Here is a 9,748-nt window from a genome sequence, read left to right as displayed (position 1 = left end):
AAGATGCATAATTCAAGCGACACTTGTTATTCAAGCTCAGTTAAGTTGTGAAGACTTTTGCTCCGAAGAGTTTTGTCTTTTGCAAAGTTTAAAAATTAAGCATATTTAAAAATCCCTTCTTCTCCTAATTGCTCAACTGTATTTCCCCGGTTTTTGTGGAGAGTGGGGAGGAGACTTCACTATTTCTTTATTTCACTTCCTCACAGAAACTGACGGAGAAAAGAGCATTTTCATTTCCTCCCGTAAAAAACAGAAAAACACGGGCATCTAACATACATCCGAAGACTTATTTATTAAACCGCAAAGAAACAAAGGCAAAAGCAGCACAACAGATTTGTCTTCTTTTCAGGTAAGATTGAATACTAATAAGAAATGCTAAAACCCAAAACCAACCAAACAAAAAAAACCCAACGCAGGACCAAACCACCACTCATTCTCCTTTCCTAACTGCAAGGCTGCATCCAGCACCGCAAGCTGCAGCCAGAAAAGCCAGCAGAGCAGTCACAGACGGGAAGAGCTGTGCGGGTGATCAGCCGCTGGGCTGGTGGTCATGCCTAGTAAGGCCATCCGTACGCTAATAAATATGGATTTTAATAACAACCTGTTCTATTGAAGAGGTACACGCTGACATAACTTTCTGAGGCGGCTCTGGCAATCGCACGATTTGCTGGCATAGCTTCACGTTAAGGCACTCCAAGCCATGACAACAGCTCAGGAATCCAGGTCAGCGGAGCTACAGCACCTTCGGTGACAGGCGTAAAGGCAGCGATTGTCACCATTCCCTGTTAGTCAAACATCACAAACACAATAGGAAGTCACTCCTGCAGTCCTGCAGCAGAGAAAAATATGCCAGGACAGAGCAATCGGTGCTGTAAAAGTTGTTTTAAGCTTGAAAATAACATTTTCGACAACTTTCAAAAACACCCTCAAAACCACTGCTTTCAAGAAACTACAGATCAAATTTTAATCACACCCATAACGTTTTTTAAGCTGCACGCTCTTTTCCACCCTGGGATCACCAGACCCTCTGCACAAACTGGGACTGTGCAGTGCTGGGAGCAAGCTGCAATTCTGACGTGAGTACTGCCTGCCACCAAACTGCACCATCCAGTTAAGCCTCAAAAAACCCCAAAACAAGACATCACCAGGTATAAGCGGTCCTCTGATTACAAACAGGGCACAGGCTGTAGGATAAAAACCCCCTGAACACTGTGAGGAGGCGAGCACAAACCCAAGCAGACCCAAGACCCCAAGCAGACCATCTCCAGGGCCCCAGGTAAACATCTGCCCAGAACTCAACTTGACAACCATCAGGGAAACCATGAATCGCTTTTTCCACAGCCAGTCTCATCTGAATTAAGGACAACGCTCCCCCAGTGATCGCCAGGCCTCAAAGGATTCCCCACAAATCTGCAAATCAGAAGTATCCCCGCACAAACACCGAGCAGTGAAAGAGACCCGAAAAAAATGCACGTGAAATGGCCTGTCATAAATACAGATTTACTCAACTAATTGATACAAACAAACAAATATATATATAATTTGGACACGAGGACATTCTTCAATCATCTTCATACCACAGATTCCTCCTCACTGGAGAGCATCAGATGTTACAGAAAACTGTTTAAAAGACACAAGGAGATGAGTTTCGTACCTGCCCCATTCAATTCCCCAGCACATGGACATAGAAGCATAAAAGCATAAAAGAAGCATAAAAGAAGTTAAGATTTTCACAATAAAATCTGAACTGACCGGCACTCTCTTATATCACTCAAACTTTTACTTGTTGTTTTAGCAGGAAAATACAACAAAACTCCTTTTCTTTTGAAGGCTGGGCACTGCTGGAGGGGCATGCCTTCATTGCAAATATTTTTGTTTCTTCTTAGGCCAACCAAACCCGAGCATGTGTCCAGTGGTAAACACACAGTAAGACACAGCAGAAAGCACCTTGGGACAGATGACACATTTATTGCCTAGCGATCAAAACCAGTTTTCACAGCACTGAAGAAAGTCACTACAAATCCATTGCTAATGTAACTATACTCTTGTAACACACCAAGAACATATTAACCATATACAATTCATACATTTGAGTCTGTCTGGATTGCGAGGTGCTCAGGACCTAAGACCTCGTACATTGTCTCCACCAAGTTTCTGTGGCTAGAAATATCAAAATAAATCACAGGGGTGAATTAGAGGTGGTTTTAATTTAAACTGACATTTTCTTACAGGAGACAAAACTCTTTGGTATTTTCTGACTATACACTGTGGTTTCACCAACCAAAAGATTTATTTTATACTACTCCTACAGAAACCATACTGATATTTATTTCCACTGCCCTCTCACTTTGCATACATTTCATCTGCAAACTGCGGGATGAAGTATGTCCTCAGTTCCGCCATTCAGTCTGGCAACAGTATTTCATGGCTGCTTGGAAAGAAACAAAAAAAAGCAAGCCCATAATTTAGAAATAATAAGGAAACTAAGAATGCTATTTGTCCTACTGATTTTCCCCACTAACTCACTAGTGATTAACAAGGAAAGACACAGCTTGAATTTCAGACCGTTTACTTAGTTTGCAAACCTGGCACTTAAGGAAAAACCATGTTCTAGACTTCAGTTGTAACTGTGTTTTCTAACATTATAATTGGGCTAAGAAATAGAACATCTAAACGCATAATTTTATAAACTAAGCTTTCAGACTGGAATCGCACTTCAGAGGACTAAGAACAAAAAGGCCACTATTACACCGATGCATAATTTAATCACTGTCGTTCCCAATGCATGTGCCTTTTAGTTTCAGTGTGAAGTAGAGAAGTACACGTTTAGTCTTTTTTCCACCTAAAGTAATAACTGATAACAAAGCCAGAAAACCCTCCCGTTTTTGTGACTGCGATGCTTTTATTTCTCCCTCTGATCTTAACTAACACCACCGTATGATAGATGTCTCGCCAGTCTGCCTGCATACAAGACGTGATGCTGTCAATGCAATGTTAAACCACCGTTATTCTTGCACATATTCCCCAAAAAAAGCATATGCCTTCCAAAGATCCTTAACAGGAACAGAATTAGTTGCAAAATAGCACCTTTCCTCATTTAGGGTTATTTTTAAGTAATATTTTATACATCTACATATTTCAAGAGCCTCAAAACAGCAAGGAAGGAAGAGTGAAAGTCATCACAGAAAGATAATTTTTAATATGTGAGAGGGACTAACTGGCCTTTAGACGGAAGATGTCAACAGAACAAGTCACTGGAAGAAACATGGTTTTAAGATAAGATGCAGGAAACCGGGGTAAGGAGTTGCCCATCATATGACAATTACAGAAGATGCTGGGTTTTCACCATCCATGGTATTTCATCCAACATATATTCCATTTCAGGACCAGTAATACAAAATAAAGTCATGTTGATTGTTGTCCCTGTTATCCAAACCAGTGAAATAGCGAGGTATGCTTGGGAAATTGTAACTGTGCAGCTTCCAAACACTTTTGATTAACTGTTTGCCTGGTTTTCCTAACTTAAGTGTGAATAGCAAATGTTGTGCCAAAGCAATTTTTAAAAGTGCAACAAGAATGGAGTGAGCGAGTGCGTAAATCGGGAACTTTGTAGGAACAGAAAGAAAGACTGAGAAGTTATTAAGGAAGATAAATATTTTCACTAATTACCATCCAGGCAAAATATTTCTGTTCAATTGCATTTATTTTGCTCTGTGATAAAAACAGTCTACTCAAAGCAAGAACATTATTTCCCAGTATTATCGTTAGGGCCGTCAAAAGAATGACTGACTGACTAGTGATTTGTCAAACCAAACCCCAACGATGATAAAAGAAAACTTTCTAAAGAGAAGACATGGTTCATCGCCTATTTTTCTTTCACCATTCAGACCAGAATAACTCCTCGAGACATGCATCAGATTGTGCATGTTCGGAGAAGCAGCATCCCTGTGCGACAGAGCTCGTTAGTTAGTTATCAGATGGAAAATATTCCTAATGTTCACACAGAACAGCAACTCAGAATGAACCTGGAACTTAAATCAATTCATAGCTCTGAACAGTAACTGAATCCGGTTTTTTAACTCAATATAGAATGGGAAATATGTCTGGTTACAGCTTCCGAGAAACAGCTCACCTCAGATTTCAATGGAGGCTCTGAACAATTTCATGGCCCCTTCCCTCCTCCTCAAGGAGTAGGAGGCGAGGAGATGCCAAAGGGGTGCTGGGAGGATCAGAGGATCTAGGCGCAGCAAAAGCTAGACCATGCAGGCAAGAAGGAAAAGAAACAGACCTGCTGCCACCAAGGTCCCACCACCCACGCTGAACCACCTCACCCTCTTCCAGAGCTCACGCTACACAGCTGGGTCCCCTGCGCAAACCGTCCCGTTGATCAAGTCAGTTGGGGCGTATCGGATCAGTCCTTCTGTTTCAGTTCAAAGCTGTTATCAGTCTGACCTGGAACTGTATCAGGGTAACTCCAGCCCTGATGGACCTGAACTGGAACAGAACTTAAAAAAGAAAGCACTGCTTCAATTCCCTGTGCAGGTAGCAGATGATTTCACAAGGATCCCGTATGCCCTTTGTAAAAGCACATGAACACTCATTAATTTTATTCCCCGTCTACTCGCTGTTACCACGTCACACGTCCCCCAAAGACACGCTGCCACGCGCCGGTATCTGAACAAGATCTTAACACATCCCATTTTGTCTGCTGACCCCCCTTCTCATACTTCTAAGTATCGGAAGCAGGACCGCAAGCTTTCACGCTGACCTCATAACTGCAGAGAAGTAAAGAAAAATTAAAGACATTGCTTAACATATTTGAAAAAAAAGTCCCTTCATTGCACACCATCAAGTAACAATAGATGCAGCCTGAAATTATAAATATCTCACTTGGTGCAACCTAGTCTTGGTAGAATGAGTTTCCTAAATGTGGCATCTTCTAGATTACTGCAGACATTGTCACTAGTAACTGCCCACGAAAACATTTGGAGTTCGGCTTCCCAAGCTCTCTACGAGCAGTTTTTTTCAGTAAGCGTCCCCAAATGCTCATGCCATGAAAAGCAGATTCGTAAGGAAAATTCTTTAATGACTGACCCAGTCTAGGCAGAGGCCCACATTACACACCACGCGCTGGAACCGTGACACAAATATTACAAACTATTTCTGAGCATAAATAAAATTGCTAAGATATTACCATCACAGTAACAGAAAATCCTGTTAAGATGTAAAATATGTAATGACAGATGGAAGGGAAAAGAATACTTCCATTTGAAATAAAGCCAACAATTTGAAGACATAAAAGGGGAAAAGCCAGCAGAAAACCTATGCAAGTTTGTACCTCTTGTAGCTGCGTAATTAGCTACTGTAATGACATCAGTAAACTTGGGGCTTTTCCTACCTGCACAGCAAAATATTATCAACATATACATCCTATATATTCACTTTTTTTTACAGATTGTTCTGTGAAAACCACAAACCTTCCAGAATCCCTACCACTGCCACCCAACGCAACTTTAGCAAGACAGAGATGAAACCAAGAAGGCACTGTGAAGTCCCGTCTGACAAAAGCAGGATGGTGCACGTCAGCGTTCCTAGAGCAAGCAGTTAAAAAACAGTTCTTGACAGATACATAAATACGTGTTCTCGGAGGGAAGAGGAAGCCCAGAAGGCAGGCGGGGGGAAGCGTGGGGTGCCGGCTGGATCTCTGGTTTGTGCTCTTCTATCAGCTTCTCCCCACAGGTATTAGATACTGCCCGTCATTGCAATCAGACCTAAAGAACTATTTACTTGCATTATTCGTCTGTCAGAAGCCATCAGACCATCACCATCACAAAAATACCAGTTAATGAAAGCATGCTCATGATGGCTCATTTTGTGCTGCTGTGCTAAATTTTTAAAACGGAACTATACATCATGTCATGAAAACAAAAAACAAACTGGTTCTTTACCGGTGCTTGGATAAGAGGTAACTAAATGCCACTGGGATTTTTGTTTGCTCAACCATTCACCCAACAAAGTTTAGATCACAGTACCAAAGTATATTAAAAAGAAAAAAAAAAACCATCAAAAAACTCCATCCTCGTTACAAAATCCTTGCGCAGATTATGAAAGAGGAGATAGCAGCTGCTAATTTAAATTTACTTGGGCCTAGGAGACTCGTTCTGTTTGCATGGGAGCTACCATACCACTGCACACCGCACACCTTCATTTTTCTTCTACCAGTGCACGCACAAGAGGATGAAAAACTTGCAGCCAGAAGAAAAACGTACTGAAATTTTACAGTTGGCCCTACAACGTGCTGGCACTGCAAGTGTGGTGGAAAAGAACTTTAAAAGGCACATTTTAGTGCAGTGCAGATACAAGGTGAGTGCAATCAGGAGAAGCTGCCAGGATGTAAGAAAGTTGACCATATGCTAAAGCAATCTCATTCACCTTCTCCCAAGAAAAACCTACATATCAACAATGTACTAAAAACCCCGCAATCTAACACCGGTAACTATTATTATTATTTAGCTATTCTAGGCACACACACATAAAATGATATGTTTTTTGGTAGCTACTATCACTTCATTAAAAATATTTCAACAATCTTTTGAGGCACTTTTGTTCTGGAATGCGGTTCTTTTATATCAGTTTACACTGCCTGAAATAGGAAACAAAGTGCCTCTGAAGCTAAAACATGTACTTTCTAACAACTGTGCTTCGTATGTTTTTATTGATTAAGGAAATACTTTAACAGAACTTCTAAGTCAATCTTAAGACATAGCACCACTCAAACTCCAGTCTTTCAAGATTAAAAGCAGTCACTGGTTAACGCACCAGCATCAACACACAGTAGCTGACATAGTAACAAAACCGTAAGGATAAAAAGTACATTAAAACAATGGTAAGAATTCGCAGACAGCTCTTGAGAGGTTATAAGCATTGGCAACCTGCTGGCAGCATACGCCGGCCGGGTGCACCAAGACCACTCCTCAGCTTCCTTTTTATCCTCCAAGTCTTTTCCTTTGCAAATGTTCAGTCAGTCACCACATCATCCTGAATGTGGGGAAGAACTTTGACGGCCAGGACAGGTAGCTAGAGTCAAATATGCAAAAAATTATTTGCATGGATGCTTCTAAACCAATTTCGCTTAATTCAAATTACCTCAATTACCGGAGCACAAGGAAAACAACTTTTTCATGTTAAAAACAACAACACAGGGCAACATTTTGCTTTGGTCCTCAGCGTTAGCCATGTCCCTCATCCCTCCCTCTGCATTTTGCCGTGACCCATCTGTCTTACGGCCCAGGTGGCCACACAACTCTTTCCCGAGACGGGGGGCTGGCCCACCGCAGCCCTCCCTGCCATCCGCTTACAAGTTGGGGGTCACCTCACCGAAACCAAGTGACTCGCCAAAGCCCACACACCCGCTCCTTGGAAACATCTTTTCCTCAGGCTAGCGGAGAGCGACAGAAGAGCCACATCTTCCTAGGCAGAGGCAATCCCTCCCTAGCGCTGCTTCGTCTTCTACCCAGGCAGGTAAAGCTGGAGGAGAAGCGAGGCTGTGAGCGGAGCCGCGGCAGAGCCCCGAGCTGGAACTGCAAGCGGCAAAGCCGAACAAAGAGGACTTGCACGGCCCAAGATCAAGCCGCAAAGGAAATCAGTTAGTGTATTAAAATTACCTTCAATTAATCCTCACGCTTGTGTGTTTGAGGGGAGAGAAGTGAAAATGCTGGCAGATGCCATTTTGCACACCCCGGGGAGGGTACTGGAGTGCTCAGTCCTACGTATAAGCTTTGCAGAAAAGTTCTGCCAACCCCTTCCCTCCCAAGCATACAGAAAAAATATTTTGGCCTGGTTATTAACATTAACGCTACTTGAAAGAGAAAACATGACAAACTGATCAAAAGAGGGAAATACGGCAATTATCACAGGCCAGTTACAGCATTGTTATTGTAAGTCAAGTCATTCAACAGCCAGGTAGGATTTGCAGAACCACCTCCCAGTCATAAATTGTGCCCACTTCCCCAGAGAGGATATTCTGGCAACTGCATTCATAAATTCAAAAAAAAGAGTCACATCAGCAAGTTATACCTGTAACCTAAAACATGATTTCTTAAGTAATCCAGTTAGGCTTCCATTAGTATTCACCATCAAAATGCTTAAACGCAGACAAAAATCCTTCTTGAAGCTCACAAAGAGAAGAAATACGATGATTAACATCATTGCTGACGACTACCACCTCCCTAACAGCATAACCTGCAAATTAGGCCCAAAAGCCTCAAAATCAGCGTTCATACTGTTAGGTTCCTAACTCATATTCTTGTACTGCTCAATTTTTTCCAAAGTACAAAGATCCAAACACCACCGCTGACTTGACGGATGCCTTCATATGGCATGATAAGAAAAGCTCGGCCGCATCACAGCTGTATTTTGACCCCTGCTCTGATCCTCCGCTGCAAAACAAGTCTCTGACAGGCTCCAACCATCTTGGGTAACTTCATAACCGAAGCCCATGCCACCTCAGCCACAAAGCACACCAACTTCCTGCAAACGAGTAATAAAACAAGGCACGCTAACTACCAACCGACCAGGAGGCGGGTTGCCTGGCATTTAGGAAAGGCTGGAAGAGCGTTTATACTTCTTGGGAATAATCAACATGGATACAAGGTCTACGCTAGGAGACAAAACATAGTACAAAGACACTACTTTTTTCAGACACTCACCGATAAAAGATGGTTAAATATAGTGCACAGCTACTCTGTGAGGTTGGGAAGTCTCGACTCGCTGGTTTCAGCGGCACTTTGAACCTACAGCCTGCAATTTACCAATACAAGACATCAAAAATTTAGGAGGAAGATGACCACATTGCAGCATCTCCCCTTTCATGTAAATGCCGTGGACAAGCACTAAGATGAAATAAAGGAGGGAGGGAAAGAAACATTTATTTATGCTTATAAAAATCTCATCTCTAAACTCGGGGTTATCCACGAAGCAAATTCTGCATGGCCAACATCATGACAAGTTTCTCCAAGTCCTTAGAAGCAGCATGAGAAAACCACAGGAAGCTGCTCAATAAAATAAACTTCTTTTCATTCTACACTCTATATATTGAAGTCACTTTCTCTTTGACTCCAGCTTTTGCTTCCCCTCTTTTCTCTCTCCCAGAGCACAGCGTACTTGAATTATTAGAGCTAATTCATTAATGCAAATGAATTGGCATCTCTTTCTTGGGATCTCTTAGTCAGATTAGGACTCTATCATTTTCTATCAGAAGCAAACAAAAATGCAAACACTGATCCTAAGCAGCCTGAAACCAACAGATGCCTTAGAAATTGAAAACGCCTCTACTGAAATTGTGGTCAAAAGAGTAAATTCCACTTAAAGGTGGCTGCTACTGGCCAAGAATTCCAATAGGTAGAATCCTGACGCATTTCAAAAGGGAATTTTTTTCCTTTTTTCCAATTTGCATACTTTCGATAGCTTAATTTACCCCATGCAATGGGTGATGCGCCACCGGTCAGCCACGGGGCCAGTGTGGCCTGTGAGTTTTTGCTTCAACAGCAGCAAAGCGATAGGTGTTTAAACACTCATACAGTATTTCCGCTTCCTTAAGATAAGCTAGCATGAGGACATTAGGCAGACATCAGCTAGGAGAATTATATTATTTCACACTGCTGTAAGATGATGTGCCAAATCTATGCCATTTTTTTAAGCTTTACCGCAGGAGAGTGAATATTGAGCATACACAGCTCTACGGCAACGT

Source organism: Gavia stellata, chromosome 20, assembly GCF_030936135.1.
Source record: "Gavia stellata isolate bGavSte3 chromosome 20, bGavSte3.hap2, whole genome shotgun sequence".
NCBI classification, from domain to species: domain Eukaryota; kingdom Metazoa; phylum Chordata; class Aves; order Gaviiformes; family Gaviidae; genus Gavia; species Gavia stellata.
Note: the sequence above shows the minus strand (reverse complement) of the source record.